The sequence below is a fragment of the Amblyomma maculatum genome, unplaced genomic scaffold, assembly GCF_055883805.1.
Source record: "Amblyomma maculatum isolate TAMU_Amacu unplaced genomic scaffold, ASM5588380v1 scaffold_19, whole genome shotgun sequence".
NCBI classification, from domain to species: Eukaryota; Metazoa; Arthropoda; class Arachnida; order Ixodida; family Ixodidae; genus Amblyomma; species Amblyomma maculatum.
Window position 1 is genome coordinate 2,831,864 of NW_028146744.1, and position 19,885 is coordinate 2,851,748.

Genomic DNA, 19,885 nt, shown 5'->3' on the forward strand with positions numbered 1-19,885 from the left:
GCACAAATGATACGGAAAGACAGACCAGAATAGGTGAAATGAACGACTAAAAGGCGCCCACTTTGACAAGAAAGCACTGACTCCACAGAAATCCCAATGTTATTGCGTATGAATAGGGCACAACAACCTGATCCACCATCTGCATGACATACACATACATGAAACTGCACACGGAAATTGGACACCATTCGATCAGTCGCTTCTTCGTTTTCAATTTTTGTCTCCTGGACGGCAACTACATGTAGGTCATTGTCAAGAAGAACGCGACTAAGTTGGCACTGCCGTCTCCTTGCACAAAGGCCTCTTACGTTTAGAGTGGCTACCCTTAACGCTGCTTCAAGAATGCTTGCCATGGCTACACGAACGAATGATGCCCATCACAATGAAACATGCTTCTCGTTTGATACATTTGCGATACAATGGGAACCGCATGCTTCCCAACCAAAATTCTGCTTGGATTTAAAAGGAACGTAAACGCCTATTTCCGGCATCCGTTCAAATACTAATTTATACAGTGTTTCAGCCATTGTTGTGACCAATATCCCACCCAATCCTTTTACGACCCTGACAGCAAAAAAACTACGGTGGCGGCTTGACCGCCTTCCGAGCATCGGCCGGATTGCTCAGACGCGGCTTGAAGGATGATCGCCGCATACCTGGTCCTGGCGTTTTCGCTGGTGGTTCGTCTGCACCAATTCCTTCCTGATGCAATTGCTTGCTGTCGGTGTCATCGTGCGGCCGTTTCCCTGCCGGGAGGTTAGCCGCTCCGAACGCAGTGTCCATGCTGTCGGCGTCTGCTTGGCTGACGGCCACGGCGGTGTGTGCAGGCTTTTCGTCCATGCCCTTCGGCGTCTCCACGATGTCTCGTGAAGGCATTTGTAGCGGTTCTTCAACCACTGCTTCTTGTACAGTGCTGTCCCCCACTTGCGGTTTAGGTTTATTCGACGTCGCCACAGTGGCTCGCGCACTTGCTGCAGCTGATGCTTCCTCCGCGTCTGCCTCGTCCATGAGCAGGTCAGACACATCCTCACTGCCCACGGGTCCGGTTACACTGGCATAGGTCCGCGAACATTGGCTCTCGTCGTGGCCGAAGCGACGACAGACACCGCACCGCGGAATACGGCACTCACGGCGAATATGGCCTGTGGCTCGGCAGCGAAGGCAGAGTGGAGCCCTGCCCGGCACAACAAGAGCTAGCTCACCGGACACGCTCAGCTGATGAGGTAGATCGTCAACCTTCACACCGACGTTCAGCTTCAAGGTCACGTTTCTTGTGGTAGAGCCTTTGTCTGTCACTCCTTGAGCACGCCACCGCTCTCAAGAGATGTCACTGACCTTGCCGAAAGGAGCGAAGGCGAGACGCACGTCCTCGTCTGGTACACTGTGCGGGAGCCAGTGCACCTTCATGCGTATATCCCTGTTGGCCGGGTCAATGACGAGGCATCGCTTCTTCTTCACTTGCAGTTCGCCAATGCTGACCACCTTCTTGACTGCTTCGGCATCCTTGAGTGTAACGGCCCACACATGGCTCATTCGATACGCCCCCAAAGCAATAACGTCGGGGAGCACCGAAAGCTTAGCGAGGGCGTCTCGAAAATCTTCAACCCTATACGGCCGGGCGGTTATGTCAGCGTGCAAAAATACGGTATTTAAAACGAACCGACCTCTGGGAAGACTGGGCAAAACAACCTGTAATCACTGTCAGAGGACAAAAACCTGTTACCGCGGCCCTGCTGGGCCGCTGACACCGCTCCGTGGGAGCCCATGAATACACGTGCGCTCTCTAGCGAAGCCGGAAGTGGAATTCCGCTCAGCTACGCCGCGCCACAGGAACCTTCGAAATATTTGTAGTGTTTATGTCATGGCCCCATTTACAATAAAGTGTTTCTGCTGCCGGTCAAAAAATTACAACTTCTTGATCATCGGCGCATGCTGCCTGCTCTCACGTCTTGCAACTAATGTTCTGGTTGCCTATGCGCACTATATTGTGCACTGGATCCATTTTAACATGTGGAATTTCAAAGCGCTGGCAAATGTAGTGGCGCCGGCACTTCGGTCATGTTCTGCTACCGTGGACGTAATTTTCGCTGAACACGGAGCTGTAGCACAAACCTTGAAGGAAAAAAGCGCGACGAAGCTTCAAAACTGACAAGCGCAGCAGCCAGGACACTATTTTGCTGGTAACTAAATCTTATTTGTATGTAAATATGTCAGGAAGCGTTGCGATGACCGAGGGCTCGGTTTGTTTATACACAGTGCAAGAAGGAGCGCAAAAGCTTGAGAAACATGTAAAGTATTGTGCATTACAAGCGCTCTATGTTTTTTTTTCTTCCTTTGTGGGCCCATCGCTCGGTAAATTACTCTCTTCATCGTTTTATTCATTTCGGCTGAGGCCGTCATTGCGAGTACGCTGTTGCCATGTTGGCCCTTGAGGGATGCGACGGCGCGGGCCGCGCCGGCTCGCTAGCTATCACGGAGTCTCCGCTTACGTCATAGTGTGCGTCACTCAACTCCGACTACGTAGTCGGAGGGCACAGTTTGAATTCGACCGGCGGGAACAAGAAAAAACCTCAACTTCTTATCGCAATATCTCAGCAATTATTCGATTTTTTTGCTGCCGGATATGCGGCGACAGTGTCACCAAATGTAGTTTATTAGATTTTCATACCATCTTTGGCTGTCTTTAGTGTCCCTTTAAGGAGACGAAGATACAATGGGGTCGTAAAACGGCTTAAGGCGCTGCACATGAACAGTTTCACGGCCACGGCGTCGCAAATCGGAAGATGGCGTAAGCGGCTCAACAACATAGTCCACTGGTGAAGTGCACTCAACGACGCGGTAGGGGCCATGATACTTGGATTAGTTTTGTTGAGATGCCGAGGCTGCCGGATGGAACCCATAGCCACACGAGTGAGCCGGGCTCGAAGTGTGGTGCATTCTTCTGAATGGTGTCATGGCGATATTTTTGGCGCCACTGAGAGTCGGTTGTGAATGTCCGTGCACTCTGGCGGCATTCGTCTGCGTGCTGTGTAGCTTCGGTCACTGTGGTACATTCTGATGCGTCAGGGTTGTAGGGGAGGACAGTATCAAGAGGAGCAGATGGATGCCGACCGTACAGCAAAACGAACGGAGAGAAACCCGTGCTGGATTGCGTAGCAGTGTTGTACGCGTAGGTGGTATAAGGAAGGACAATATTCCAGTCTGTGTGGTTGGATCCGACGTACTTCGCGAGAATGCCACCGAGAGTGCGAATAAATCGTTCAACAAGGCCGTTTGTTCGCGGGTGGTAGGCGGTGCAAGTCCGGTGAATGATTGTCCACTGAGCGAGCAGGGCTTGAACGACGTCAGAAAAGAAAGCACGGCCTCTGTCGCTGAGCAATTCACGAGGAGCACCGTGACGGAGAATGAAGATCTTCAATAAGAAACCGGCCAAATCTCGGGCTGTTGCAGCTGGGAGCGCGGCGGCTTCGGCATATCGCGTCAGGTGGTCGACGGCGACGATGCCCCAGCGATTGCCATCAGCTGTGTATGTAAGAGGGCCATAGAGGTCAATTCCAATGCGGTCGAAGGGTCTAAGCGGGCATGTGAGAGGCTGTAACTCACCAGCCGAACGGTGAGAAGCAGGTTTGCGGCGTTGGCAAGTCAAGCACGATCGAACGTACCTAAGAACCGAGTAATACATACCGCGCCAATAGCAGCGAAGACGGATGCGTGTGTACGTCTTGAAAACTCCGGCGTGACCGCACTGCGGATCGCCGTGAAAAGCTGTACATATTTGAGTCCGTAGATGGCGCGGAATCAAGAGGAGCCATTTCCGTCCACTCGAGTTGTAGTTGCGCCGGTAACGTAGGTGATCCCGAATCTCATAGCGGGAAGCCTGACGGCGAAGAGGGCGTGAAGGGGTAATCGCTGAATTTTCGGAAAAGTAGTAAGGGATGCGATCTATGGATCCTTTCGTTGATAAGCGGGCATGTCACTGATGTCGAGGGAAGATACCGCAGAGTCTAAGACGGAGAGGCTGGCAAGGTCCGCTTGCAGCGGTGAGCGAGACAAAGCGTCGGCGTCTGTATGCTTGCGACCAGATTAGTAAATAACACGGATGTCATATTCTTGTAGACGACGAGCCCACCGTGCCAAGCAGCCGGAAGGGTCCTTGAGTGATGAAAGCCAGCAGATGGCATGATGGTCCATGACTACGTCAAACGAACGGCCGTAAAGGTAAGGAAGAAGCTTTGTGAGGGCCCACACAATGGCCAAGCACTCCTTTTCCGTTACTGAGTAGTTTGCTTCAGATTCTGTGAGAGTACGGCTGGCATACGCAACTACGTATTCACCAAAGCCGGAGGGGCGCTAAGCAAGCATAGCGCCGATGAAAATGTACCGCTGGCGTCTGTATGCACTTCGTTGGGCGCCTCAGGGTCAAAATGGCGCAGGATGGGCGGGGCTGTGAGGAAGCGGCGCAATTCGTTGTAGGCGTCCTCGCATGCTGATGACCACAGCGAAATATCTGAGGTGTTACCGAGGAGCTGATTCAGCGGGGCGACAATAGAAGCAAAGTTCCGTATAAACCGCCGAAAGTATGAGCACAGGCCCAAAAAACTTCTTAATTGCTTGATGGTAGAAGGCTTCGGAAACTCGGTCACAGCTCGAACTTTGGCAGGATCAGGACGTACACCCTCCTTCGACACAACGTGGCCTAAAATGGTCAGCTCACGAGCAGCGAAACGACACCTCTTCAAGTTGAGCTGCAGGCCGGCGTTCGCAATGCATGTCAAGAGCTGCTTCAGGCGAGAGATGTGGGTCTCAAAGTCCTTCGAGAACACTACGCTGTCGTCAAGGTAACAGAGGCACGTCTTCCACTTCAGGCCACGCAGTATAGTATCCATCATACGCTCGAATGTAGCAGGGGCATTACAGAGACCGAAAGGCATGACGGTAAATTCAAAGAGGCCATCGGGGGTGACAAATGCAGTTTTAGGGCAATCGTCCGCAGCCATGGGTACCTGCCAGTAGCCGGTTCGTAAATCGAGCGAAGAAAAGAGTTCAGCACCTTGTAAGCAGTCCAATGCATCATCTATATGCGGAAGGGGGTAGACGTCTTTTCTCGTGATTTTGTTCAGGCGACGGTATTCGACGTAGAAGCGTATAGAACCGTATTTCTTCTTCACTAGGACAACAGGAGAGGACCACGGACTGTTAGACGGCTCAATCACGCCATTCTGCAGCATAGTGTGAACTTGGGCTTCAATAACTCGGCGCTCAGTGGCAGACACTCGATAGGGACGCTGGCGCAGAGGAGCATGGGAACCGGTGTCAATGTGGTGGGCAACAGTTGATGTGCGGCTCAAAGCAGGCTGATGAGAGTCGAAGGAAGAGCGGAACTGATGAAGCAGTGCGAGGAGTTCAGAGCGTTGAGGGCCAGGAAGACTGGCATCGACGGATCGTAGAAAAACGTCGGCAGAAGACTGGTCCAGAGCAAGAACAGGCGGTGTGAGTGCAGCCAAGTCAGCGGGCTGCGAAGAGGGTGTTTCGTCAGCGGTGAGAACAGAATCCATGAGCTGGATGGTGCCCAGGCATTCACCGCCACGCAGGGATACGGGAAATGAGAACGGATTAGAAATCCGGAGCGCGGTGAGGCCAGCTGATATAGAAAGTACGGCATAAGGCAGCGGGAGACTTTTGCGGTTTAGAAAGGTAGGTGATGGGGTGAAAAGTACATCGGTACTGCGAGAAAAAGCAGAAGCGGTGGTGGGCACAAGAATGAAAGAGCACGCAGGAAGATCAGTATCTTCGGCAACGACGACTTTGGGATAAGGAACGTCCGGCGATGGTTCGTCAAGCGCAAAAATCTCCAGTTCGGCACGAGCACAGTTTATCACCGCATTATGACGCGGTAGAAAATCCCAGCCCAAGATAAGATCATGCGAGCAGGAAGGCAGAAGGAACTGTATAGCGTACACAATTTCCTGAATGACGACTCGTGCTGTGCACACCGCTATAGGCTCTATAGGCTGAGCATTTTCCGTTCATAGTGAGAATTCTGAAATTGGTGTCGTCACTTTGCGAAATGAACGGCAAAGACTTGCAGCCATTGCAGAAACAGCAGAGTCAGTACTACAACGCCGTCAACAGAAATTTCAAGCATATTAGCGGGAGATACGTGAGGCCTTTGACAGTTCAATCGTTGCGCAGTTCTCGCCTCAGGAACTGCGGCATTCAGTTTTCCTCTTGCGCAAGACCGGGACGCCGTCGCAGAGGAGATAGGGAGCGACGACGTGGTGAGCTTGAGCGGAGAAACGGTGGCATGGTCATTTGCGACGGAAGTTGCAGATGGATCAGCGGCTGCGTACTGGTTTCGGGGTGGCTGCCAGGAAGCTGACATTCGGCGTGGTACAAAATCATCAGGAGTGCGATTTCGGCAGTACCGAGAAATATGGCCAGCAAATCCGCAGGAATAACAGATGGGACAGTTATCACTGGTTCGCCATCGATACCGGCGCAGCGGTCGAGGTGAAACCAAAGGCTGTGGTGCCTGAAGAAATTCTTGCACAGGCCCTTGAGGCGTAGCGTACACCACAGGGTAGCTGGGTGGCCGTGGTCGGGCAGCGAGGGCAGCGTACGTCAGCGGTGTGACAGGAGTGGGGGCGCATGTCAGTGGTGGAGCGATATTGACGTCGGCGTATGCGAGGGGCTCCACGGCCGGCGCGGTCTGAGGCATGGGCGCTGGCGGAGTGGCAGATGGAAAGGCCTCCGTCGCCCGGTCGGCGATGACCTGTCGAAGGGGCGTCAAATTGAGGGACATCTCGCAGTTTGTGGGCAGCAGAAGTATTTGGCGAGCAACGTCCTCTCGGATTAAGTCTTTGAGCTGCTGCAGCAGCGAGGTCTCAGATGTTGCGGAGAGGATAGAAAGTGACTCTGCAGGCGCGGAAGGCTTTCGAGGGAGGATGCGCTACTTGCGAAACTCATTGTAGCTCTGTCAGAAGTTGATAACTTAAACAGCAGTCAGATCCCGGGTGTTTAACATTTGAAAGGCGTCATATTCGATGCCCTTCAGGATGTGCTTTATCTTCTGTGGCTCGGACATCTGAGCGTTTACGCGACTGCACAGGTGGATTACATCTTCAATATAACTTGTACATGTCTCGCCGAGCCACTGTGATCGATCCTGTAGATGTTGTTCGGTGCGGATCTTGCGTACAGCTGGACGACCAAAGACGCTTGTAAGACTAGCCTTGAATGAGTCCCAAGTTGTGATATCGGCCTCCTGGTTACGATACCACAAGTTGGCAACGCCGGTCAAATAAAAGATGACGTTGGTTAACTTCGCGGCATCGTCCCACTTATTGCACGAACTCACTCGCTCGTACGAAGCAAGCCAGTCATCGCAGTCAGCATCGTCAGTCCCGCTGAAGAGCGCAGGGTCTCGCTGGCGTAAGGAGCCAGAGCAGACAATCGGCGGGGTATAGGGGTGGGCGGTGTTCGTCATTAGCCATACGAGTGCGGATGCGAAGCTCCAGCGTGAGATAAGGATATCAGGCCGCACCTCCACCAAATGTAGAAGAAGGACGTTGAAAACGGCGTCGAGGTCGACAGGGAAGCGAGGCGATCAAGACCAACACGATCTGCGCGATGACAATACCACAACTGCTTCTTTCTCATCAGCGTCCAGCGAAGGGGTCCATCTTCTTCACAATATTTATGTTCACAGAAGTGTCTCAATCCTTCACAATACCCTGTGAAATTTTGAAGTCTTACAAGGTCCTGTATTTTCTTTTTAGTTCACGCTTTTTGGCATAATATTTTTTTAAACAGCTATAAATGCTCCTATATCACGTCTAACAAGGACACTTAACTCTCAGTTAATATTGTAAAATAGCTCATTTCTTCTAATACGTCCTTACAACGCCTTCTTCTTCATTATTAAATCACATGCTATTTTGGCTATTGTTTTATACTCAAACTTGTTCAATATTGCGAGGCCCATCTGTATACTCTGATGCTATATCTAACGACTTATTCCCCAGGGGCTATATAAGTGAGTTTTTAAAGGTATGGGTTGCATTTAAAATATTAATATGTGGATTTAGAAGTCATCATCCGCAATCGTTGTCCAAGGTATTCCATGGTAAACTGTCACAAGCATGACTCAATATATATTGTCAGGCATGCGAACAGAAGAGAACAAGTGCAAAAAGAGGCTCTCCGGAATAGAAGTGGAAGAAGAGGAAGCTCGCTATATCTTGGTTAGCACATCAGGCTAAGGAGCAGAACCACTTTGTAAATAAACCTTAACAGTGTGGTGGAAGGTGCTGAAAGATCACCATGGATTCCTCTCTACCTCGTTCGAGCCGACGACTCGCTGGGCCCCCCCTTTGACACCCACAATGATTCAAGACGGCGATGCACGGCAGCCAGGTCCAGCGGCACCCGCATGGCAGCATTACCGTGAGCCGCGGACCTTTTCTGGCAAAGCTGGCGAAGACGTGGACGACTGGCTCACCAATTACCAGCGGGTGAGCAAGTACAATCGCTGGGATGCCACTGTAATGCTGGAAAATGTTGTTTTTTTCTTGGACTCCACAGCCCTGACATGGTTTGAGAACCATGAAGCGTCCTTAACGAGCTGGGAGCGTTTTGAAGAAGAGACTCGAAATTGTTTCGGGGATACCACGGCAAAACGGAAATGCGCTGAGCAGACTTTATTCCAGCGAGCCCAAGGGCCTGGTGAAACATGCACAATGTACATAGAAGAGGTCCTAAAACTCTGCAAAGCGGTGAATCCGAGCATGTCTGATGAAGACAGAGTTGGCCACATCTTAAAGGGCATCGCGCTGGACGTATATAACTTTTTAATTACAAAAGAAAACACGGATTCTCCCACGGCCGTGATCAAGCACTGTCGTACGTTCGAAACTTTAAAGCTGCGTCGCATAACCCCGAAATTCGGTCGTCTGCCTAACGTGACCACTGTTGCAAGCGTGGATTCTCACGAGCATTCACATGAGCCGCCGCATTTGGCCGACATGATTTGCCAAATTGTCCGCGACGAGCTCTCCCGCCATCAAGATGTGAACCGCAATGCAACCCCTTGTGATAGCTGCTCCCTGCAGGCAGCTCCCATCCAGCGCTCTTCTTGTCGTTCTACCGCTCCTCCTCCCGTCCGTAACCACCGAAACGACTCATATGGCCCTGCTCCCTCAGCTCGTACCCACTACAGGGCGCCACCTCCTCCGCAACAACCCCAGCGGCTGGACTTTGTTGATCGCTTCGATCCTGTTACCGAGGACTATTATTTGGACCGTGCTCGTGAACCACCCGTCTGTTACCGCTGTGGTATGCTTGGCCACATATCCAGATTCTGCCGCCGCCGGAACCCGCCACCACGCTACCAGCGCCAATGGTGGAATCACCGTTCTACCGTGGGTCCAGAAGTCCGTGACCCGACCTATCCCCCTCCTTCGGGCTCCTACCGCTACCTACCACCACGCAACGACTCACCAGTTTCCGATCGCAGCCTGACTCCTCCTGCCCGCCGCTCCCGACAATTGCCTTCTCCCCGCCGTTCTTCTACGCCACCGGGAAACTAGCGTGTGCGGCCGATGGAGGTGCGGTCGCCAGGTCATCGATATTGCCAATTCCTCTACCGGTCGTTATGCTGAAGAACCGCTTGGAAGTGTTAGTGGATGGTGTTTGTGTTATGGCCTTAGTGGATACGGGTGCTGCAGTTTCCGTGATGAACTTAGATTTTAAGAACCGTCTCGGCCGCAAAATTATGTGTGGTTGGGATAGAACTGTCATATTTCGAGGCGTAGGGGGAGAATCGTTGGTTCCACTTGGTATTTGTTATGTAAATGTAGCGATGGCTGGACACGAGTTTAGAACTGAATTTACGGTGTTCCCTCGCTCTACGCACGACGTTATTCTAGGAGTTGACTTTTTACAGCAGTGTGGCGCAACTCTCGACTTCAACAGTGGCGAGATATCAATAAGCCCCAGCCTTTGATCGGCCCTCATAGAAGACTCGCCGCGGGCTGTCCAAGTGCTTTCTGTCTTCGAGGATACCGTCGTTCCGGCGATGTCCGCCATCTTCGTCCCAGTTGTGTCTTCGGGCGCGGTTCCCAATGCCTTCGACGCTCTGGTGGAACCGGCTTCCCTTTCCGGTGCTAAAAAGAGTGTGTTGGTGCCCCGCAGCGTTGTTCGAGTGAACGAGGGCCGTGCCACGGTTTGGACTGTCAACCATACCAATGAACCTGCCGTATTGCCGCGTGGTTTGAAACTCGCCGACTTTGAAGAACGCCTTTCTATGCACATCGCCGCGTTCAGTGACGGCGTTGCTCGTTCAACTAGACGTCCAGATCATGCTGAATCCCAGTTTCAGTCCATGATAAATCAATCGCTACCCACCAACGATCGCCGAATATTGATGGAGGTTCTTATGAAACATGCGGACGTGTTCGACTTTGCTCGAGATCAGCCACCACCGATTCCGCCTTCCCGCTCCCATCACATGATCGACACTGGATCTGCACACCCGATTAGACAGACACCATACCGTGTTTCACCTTCAGAACGTAAGATAATCGACGAACAGGTCCGTGATATGATGCAAAGAGGAATCATTCAGGAATCATCTAGCCCATGGGCCGCCCCTGTGATTCTCGTGAAAAAGAAAGATGGCACCTGGCGATTTTGTGTCGACTATCGCCGCCTCAATACTGTCACCAAGAAGGATGTTTACCCGCTCTCGCGTGTTAACGATGCCATTGACTGCCTCCATTCAGCTTCCTACTTTTCATCTGTTGATTTACGGTCCGGATATTGGCAGATACCGATGCATCCGAAAGACAAAGAGAAGACAGCATTCGTGACTCCCGATGGGTTGTATGAATTTAACGTGATGCCTTTCGGCCTATGCAACGCTCCGGCTACCTTTGAAAGATTTATGGACACTCTTTTGCGTGGACTGAAGTGGAAAATTTGCATGTGTTACCTAGATGACGTAGTGATCTTCGGGAGGACCTTCGCCGAGCATAACAGCCGTTTAGCTGTGGTCCTTAACTGCATGGAGGAAGCGGGTCTTGTGCTGAACTCTAAGAAGTGCCGCTTCGGTGAACGACAGATCGTTGTGCTTGGGCATTTGGTTGACAAAGACGGTGTTAGGCCTGACCCACAGAAGATTGAAGCTGTCAGTTGCGTCAAAGAGCCCAAGTCTGTGAAAGAACTCAGAAGCTTCCTGGGACTTTTCTCTTACTTTCGACGCTTCATCCCTAAGTTTGCTGAAGTAGCCTACCCCCTCACATGCCTCTTGCAGAAGGATATCCCTTTCAAATGGACTCCTGAATGTGATTCTGCGCTTCGCCAGTTCAAGTTTCTGCTTACCTCGCGGCCCATACTGCGTCATTTCAGCCCCACAGCTCCCACTGAACTCCACACTGACGCAAGTGGCATCGGCGTGCGTGCTGTGCTCATACAACGGCATGACGGAAACCAACACGTTGTCGCTTACGCAAGTCGCACCCTTAGCAAGTCTGAACGCAACTATACCGTGACGGAGCAAGAGTGCCTTGCCGTCGTTTTTGGCGTACAGCGGTTTCGCTCGTACCTTTATGGACGTTCCTTTACAGTCATCACCGATCATCATTCACTTTGCTGGCTGGTGAATCTACGCGACCCCTGCGGTCGGCTGGCCCGCTGGGCATTACGCCTTCAGGAGTTCAACTTTACAGTGTCTTATAAAAGTTGCCACCAACACGCTGACGCTGACTGCCTCTCGAGGCTGCCTCTCGCAACTACCCTCTGCGATGACAACTTTGACGACTATCTTGCCGCCGTTTCCGTACAATTTCCGGATCTTGCCACTTTCCAGCGAGAACAACGAAAAGATCAAGACTTGGTATAACTTTTTGAAAAAAAATCATGATCCGGCATCTGCGAACCCTTTCTGCATTCGCGATGGTTTGCTGTATCGAAAAAATTACTCGTCTGGCGGTGCACGCTTTCTGCTAGTCGTTCCGGCTAGCCTCTACTCCTCTGTTCTACACTCTATGCACGATGACGTTACAGCTGGGCACTTGGGGTTTGCCAGGACTCTTACGCGCATTAAGGAACGTTTCTACTGGCCAAATATGCTTCGAACGACTCAGCGTTACGTGAACTCCTGCGTGCAGTGCCAGCGGTTCAAGCTCCCCGCGACTTCTCCGCCAGGCCACTTACATCCGGTGACACCACCGACCACACCATATGAGCAAGTGGGTGTTGACCTCATAGGCCCGTTTCCCCGCTCGTCCAAAGGCAATCGCTGGGTCATCGTGTGCGTTGATCATCTCACGCGTTACTGTGAAACTGCCGCCATCCCTTCCGCCACCGCCGCTGACGTCTCGTTCTTTCTTTTTCACGCTGTCGTCCTCCGTCATGGGCCTCCTCGTGTAATTATCAGTGACCGAGGCCGCCAGTTTACGGCAGATGTTGTGGAACAGCTTCTGCGCTATTGTACTTGCCAGTTGCGTCACTCTACGCCGTACCATCCCCAGACAAATGGCCTCGTCGAACGTACAAACCGGACAATGACGAACATGCTTGCGATGTATGTTGTCTCGCGGCACAAGAACTGGGATGACATGCTTCCTTTCATTACTTACGCCTATAACACATCGAAGCATGAGACAACTTCCTATAGTCCATTTTTCCTCCTCTACGCCCGTCCGCCTCGACGTTCTCTTGACACCATTTTGCCGTTCTCTCTCGACACCGAGCCGTCTGTTTCGAGCACCCTCTGCCACGCTGAAGAGGCTCGTCGGGTCGCCCGATTACGCACTCTGGCCTCGCAGGACCGCTCTAAGCAGCGTTACGATCGTCGGCATCAGGATGTCTCCTATCTTCCCGGCGACTTAGTGTGGCTCTGGACACCTCTCCGCAAGCGTGGTTTGTCCCAGAAGCTGTTGTCGTACTACACAGGCCCATTTATTGTGCTCAAACGCATCAATGAGTTGAACTACGTCGTGTCTCGCCAATGTTCCCAAGGTCGCCCCTCTCGGAAAACACAGGTAGTTCATGTCGCAAGAATGAAGCGCTGCCACTCTCGCTCGGGACTCTGACTGACAGCCCAGGGGCTTCGTCTGCGAAGGGGGAAATGTCAGGCATGCGAACAGAAGAGAACAAAGTGAAAAAAGAGGCTCTCCGGGATAGAAGTTGAAGAAGAAGCTCACCATCTGTTGGTTAGCACATCAGGCTAAGGTGCAGAACCATTCTGTAAATAAACCTTAACAATATTATTGCTAAGTGTTTTTATTTCAGATAAAGGGCAAATACAAAATTAACTACACTATACTCTACACGAGACCAGATCCACTTTGTACCGTTGGATATGAATTGTTCCTTTTACGCACTTATCTTACTAAACATATAAAGTTGTGCAGTTCTTATGAATGGTCTCTTATCACTTAACTAATGGTCACCAGATAACGACTGGATCGTTTTCTTGCTTACACAATTTACTTTCATGGTCCACTAACAAGAGCGCATAATTTAGGCGGATAATAGAATAACAGTAATAGATAATAGAATAACCGGGTTAAGTGGAGAAATATGGGAGAGTCCTTCGCCCTGCAGTGAGTATAGTCAGGCTGATGATGATGATGATGATGATGAGAATAACAGTTTAACGCGCCTACTAGATAAAGTCATGTACCTGACATTATTTGTTGGTGACAAGAAAACAGGCTACCGACTCAAACACAAATACTAACTAAAAGAAATTTGCCCCCATCAAAGAGAAAGTGTCACAAGGTACGTCTTTACTTTGGAGATCTTATCATTCCTTTTTCCGAATGCGGTACATTTTTTGGCCTCATGCATCAGCCTTTTCTAAAATTTAAGTTTAAACCGAATCAATAAAGAAACATTCAGTTGGGACAAGCGTGATAAAGAAAGATAGGGATGAATTCATTCAACGCCACGCGCTCTTCTCCATACACCTATCTTAATAATTGCACATCATTGTTACGCCATGTATATGTCTGTCGTCTGCCATGAATTTCGCATCGTCAAAATTAAGAGCTTCTAATTATAAATTTTATAGCCCATATGCAGCCTATTCTTTGCGTGTTTACACTTACCTTAACATTTTTCTGATAAAATACCTGTCCAAACATAGGTTGGACCTTTTAGTTTACCGCGCAAATAATTATAATTATTACGTTTATTGCTTTTCCACATTGTTACATGCTGATTGGAACATCCTGTTTTCTGAAAACAGCATGTGAACACTAATTCCGGATGCAAGCCGGTTTTTTATCCCCCTATAAATCTGCAGTACCATCTCCTAATTAATCAGCCCGGTCGCAGTATGCACTCGAAACCTCATTAACAGCTACATTTCGTCCACTTTCTACTTCAAGCTTGTTTTATTCTTGTTACATGCTCACCACTTAAAATTCTTACCATCATTTGATCATTTTGCTTTCTCCAAAGATTCGCTTTTATTATTCCTGTTTCTATCAGAAATATATTTGTGTTTTGATATATCTGTATTTGACAAGGAAACCTACTCCTAGTTCTCGCCTCTCCGGTAAACCTTGATGACACAGTACGTGCCCATCCTTCAGTAACTGGATTCCAACAAACTGAATTCCAAGGGAAGGAAAGCGTAGCAGGGGTCGGCAGAAAGTTAGGTGGGCGGATGAGGTTAAGAAGTTCGCAGGGATCAAGCGGATGCAGCTAGCATAGAATCGGGTAAACTGGAGAAATATGGGAGGGGCCTTCGTCCTGCAGTGGGTAAGGCTGATGATTATGATGATGATGTTGATATCTGTATTTTCCTCCAGGGTTTTGCATTTCCTGCAATGTTTTACTCCTGCCGTCACGTTCTTTTGGTCGAGTCGGAAAATTCTGCGGTTGTTAACAATTGTATAACTTATTTATTTGCGGAAACAGGAGTGAAACTTTTTATTTCGTGCTCTTTTATTTCACAGCGCATCGACCTAATTTGTTTAGAATGTTTTATGCATTTATTAGAACTCCCCTGGCCAGCTATATTTTGAATCCTCGTACTACACAATGCCTTGTTATGTAGTTCTGGATGTTTTCATTTTGTCTTATTGCATCTACAAGCCTAAAACCCTGGAACATATCTTCTTTCTTAGCTTCTCAAGCATGCATGTTTACAGCTAAATCTAAGTTGAATAATTCTTCTCTGTGGCACTCGTTGCGTAACTTGTACGCTGCATTAGCAAATTTCAGTTAAATTCCCAAATTTTTATATCTGCAGTCCTGAAAGATAATTACCAATTACACAATCTGTGCAATACACGGCTTTCGTCCACTACTTAAATTCACATCGTTCGGCGTTTTCTGAAATTATCTCTAATGTAGTTTAATTACGTAAGTGCTGGCAGTTGTAAATTGTATCTTGACCGCGACTTCGTGTCGGTATACATTACTCTTTTTTAAGCATACTATTCAGATGCTCCCTTGTTCTTCCTCGTAATGACTACTTTGTGTAGCGGGATTGCATTCAGTAGTTATTCAGTCCAAAGCTTTTCGCTCTGTACTACATATTTTTTTTTTCTGTTAAACACTACAAACTCTCCGTAGTTCAGTTACAAAAAAAAAAAACGATTTGCCTTTAGGTGCCTTGTTTACTTTCAATATATTTATCATCTCATCAATTCTATTGGGTGAGGTGCGCACCCAGAGCCTTGGTAATACCTTGAAACCTTTTTTCAGTAATAAAAACTGCAAAGGATGGTCGGCAAACTTTTCTTAGACAACTCCCGAAGCCGCCACCAAGTTTGTTGTTCGTGCAATGATAAGGTAAATAAAAGAAGAGAACGTTTCGTTCCAATCAAGTCTCCTCTACTGAATGCAAGCATTTATCGAACACCAGGGCTTTATTTTCTATCCCTGGATTTAACAACCATCTTCATCGAGTACAGATACGTATACTGATATTGATATCGCCAGTAAAACTGCATGTCTCTAATGCAAGTACAACTTTTGAAAGGAAATCATTTTTTCCCTCGCTGCACAAATGACAAACTTGTTGCTTCTGTTTTCAGCACTCCTCCTTCTGTAATTTTTTTGCGCGTAACCAATCACGTTTTAACTCCGCTATCGTATACCCATTAGCCACCCCCTAAATAGCACAAGTCTTGATTTGCTAAGGATCTGCTGGCCCTCGTGCTGGAAGCCCGCTGCCGATATACAGTCGAAAAGGCTGCGAATAAAATGCGCCATTCTAAACTTTGGCTTTATCGTTCAAAGTAAACATTTCATATAGCATGACTGTGAAACAACTTACGCCTGCTACCGCTAAAATTCCAATATTCAATATGCTTGTGTTTTCGTCGCCCTCTTAAGCTTTACTTCTTTATCTTGGTGTGTACCAATCAATCTTTAATCGAGAGTAGTTCCTGTTTATAATGATTTATAAATTGGCCTCCGCCTCTAATTACAGCAGTCCTCTCTTTATTTCCAACTTTGCTCTTTCTTGCCGATACAGGTTTATAAACGGAAAACAAATTGGCAATTACACCTCGAACAGAGGCGTGCCACAAGGGTCAGTGTTAGCACCTTTGCTATTTAATATCGCACTACTTCCATTGGCGTGGAAATTAGCTGAAACACCAGAAGTACACTTCATGATATACGCGGATGATTTCACGATTTCGTCTGCTCATAAACAACTTGATAAACAGATTTTGTATCGGCAATAGGCTTTAAATACCATAGGTGAATAAGTTCAAGATGGAGGTCTGGAAGTGTTACCTCAAAAGGCCAGATGCATTCATGTTGCAAACAAGAATGGAAGAAAACAATTGGCAACGCCATGAGTCACCCTAAAGATTAGAAATCAGGCATTGCAAGAGGTGGGCGGTTGTGAGTTCTTGGCCTAGAAATTCAAAAATCTGGCAAAGAAACACAATGGCTCCATAAGGTGAAAAACGTAGCTGCGACTTCCTTAAACTTGATAAAACTCATTTCGTCTAGGGGAGGAGGAGCTCGAGCGGACATGGCAAGGCGTCTTGTTCAATCGGTGTTACAGCCGAGGATACTATAGCAGGCCCGATTTCAAAGACTCACGAAGCGGCAGTGGGCGGAATTGGAAACAATAAATAGAAATGCGATGCGCACAATCACGGCCTTACAAAAACTTACTCTATTCCTATTCTCCAAGAATTTGCACACTGAAATACGTTGACAGAATTGATTGAACAACGAGAGGCAACAAGGAATATGAAGCGAAAGAACGTTATGCCCATAGCATCCTTGTATGACGAAGTGACAACACCAACAATGGCTGACCCCCCTCCGTAAAAATTCACGGCTATTACGACAAACAAGACTACTCGGCTTCGTCGTACTTCCAGGTACCTGCATTGCATCAGTTATAGAAAATGGCGGTAGAACAGCAGCTACTAGCCGAACACACAGGGAACTAAAAGTAAACAATGAATATGTATCACAATACCCGGACTCGCTGTGATGGAACTATATGCAATCCGCTATGCTATAGAAGCCATAAATAAAATAGATTCCAAAACAGAAGCCTACATCTATACAGACTCCTTAGGCGCCGTAAAACAACTGAAGAAAGTGACAGAGACACTATGTGTAACCCAGGAAATCTACGCACTCAATAAAAAAAAACAAATATACTCATCCAGATTCACTGGACATAAGACGATGCTCAGAACGCTGAACCGAAAAAATCTGACCACCTCACAAACGAAGTTCCAAACACTAATGCACCCCCCACCAGGCTTCCTTTTGATGCCCGCTCCACTATTCCCATCTTAGCATCCTCTTTAAGGAAAAGTACATGTGCTCTCATTCCCCCGTGTACTTTCTCCCTTTCTCATAATTTAACGAGACTGGAGGAGGTTTCGCTTAGAAGAATTAGAGCTGGGGCGGCCCTTATCCCGTCGGTAACATGCCGATGGGAATCTGAAGAAGACATCGGACCCACCACATGCCCGAAGTGTTCCACACCAGCTGCAGAAGTGGATGTTCGCCACCTGCTGTGAACTTGTGCAGGGACAAGGGCATGAGCAGGAGCCTTCTCCGGTTCCTAACGAAAAATAATTTACACGGGTTTTTATAATATGCTTTATGGCAAGCTCGCGTAAAAAAAAAAAATATTTATAACCTTTTCTGTTAATAATTTATTTGTCATAAAAATATCATTTCGTATCAACTACAACCTCTTTTATTAATATCTTCTCTTGCGTAAGAAATGTAGGCCAGAACATTTGACTAGTAGATTGTGTAGTTTGTGTTTGCTTCTAAGTGGCTCCACAGCCGGCTCTATGAGGTCAAGTCGTCACGCTGGGAATTGTGTCATATCTTTCACATTTTCCCTATCGTTTTCAGTCACCCTATATATATCAACATTTATTCTTCTAGAGTAGCCCTCTGGAAGTATCAGCAGCAATTTATTGAAGTGAATAAAGTAATATTATTATTATTAATATTTGATGTGGCAAATTTAGAACAATTCTAACCTGAAAGCGATTTCAAATCGTAACGTTATCAGCATTAACTGCTCTAAATCTGAGATTTCACCGACTTCCAAACTTTATCAGACTCTGCTTCGCTGTGTTCTATAGTTTTATGTTGAATGAATTTTTCTTGCTCTTCTATCTTCTAGAGAACACCATTACGTATGAATGTCACTGACAGGATCTTTTTCTCCGGTTTGTTAACTATATCATGTGTGCCACCTTCATATTTCCGACTGATTGTTCCTAAAATATTTTGGCGTTCTTTACGCAATAATCATCATTGCTTTGTGAATTTAGTGGCCTGGCTGCGACATCGGTGCATGTTTGGCATGTCTAAGATTTTACACGTGCTTTTGTTATGCTTGTCAGTATTTTTTCGGGATACGAGAGTACTTGTCACCATGGCAATCATTCCTGTGCAGTGCCCTTCAGCAGGCTACGCCGACCAAAAGGTCATGCAATCCACACATGCTAAAGGCAGTCCACAGAGCCTTCTTTCCTTCCTGGGAAGAAAAAAAAAGGCAGAGCTCCTATACACCAGTCTGCAATTCTTGAACGGCACTTACTGCTCGTGTAGCGTCGCAGTGTCTGTCATTTGGTGTCTACTTTCAATGTCATCCGCCATGTCCCATTGCACACGCAATGAAGAATGGTTTTAACTATTAAATCCTCTGTCTTGAACGACGTCCGCACTCCGTGGTATATCTTTCTTAGAGCTCCTATACTAAGAAAGGTAGTTTACTTTATGTCTTGCTCATGTAAATCCTGCACAGTAGCTATATATTACGCTAATGATAAATATTATCTCCCGCATCCTTACCTTGCTCAGCAATTCAGTGTCCCATATCAAGTGAAGTGCACGGCCCATTAGAGACGTATCCCGCTAAGTTGCAATCGCCTAGCTCGACATCTAGACGTTTTTATGAGAGCCCAATGGTCGAGCAGGCAAGTTTGCCTCAGTGCAAACGACAAACATTGTTTTAGTATTATTTACGGGGTTTAACTTCCCAAAGCAACTCAGGCTATGAGAGACGCCGTAGTGGAGGGCTCTGGAAATTTTCACCACCTAGGGTTCTTTAACGTTCACTGACATCGTACAGCACACGGGCGCCTTGCTTTTCGCCACCATCGAAATGCGGCCGCCGCGGCTCGGATTCGATACCGCATTCTTTTACAAAGTAGACGAGCGTCCGAACTACTGCACCACCGCGAACCACTACGGCTGTAGTGAAAATGGTGGCTGACATATCCCATTGGCCCGAAATACGCGGTGCCGGTTCCCTAAGCCGCATTTTTCACTACAACGCTTGACACATGCATGCTTCTGGTATCTGCATTCGGCTGAGCTTCACTGATGGAAACAGACTGATTACCAGTTTTAATTC

The 19,885-nt window shown here is 48.2% G+C and overlaps 1 pseudogene; it reads right to left on the reverse strand.

Annotated features, from left to right (window-relative positions):
* Positions 1-555: 555 nt before the first annotated feature.
* Positions 556-1,769, reverse strand: LOC146171577 (uncharacterized; annotated as a pseudogene).
* Positions 1,770-19,885: the final 18,116 nt, after the last annotated feature.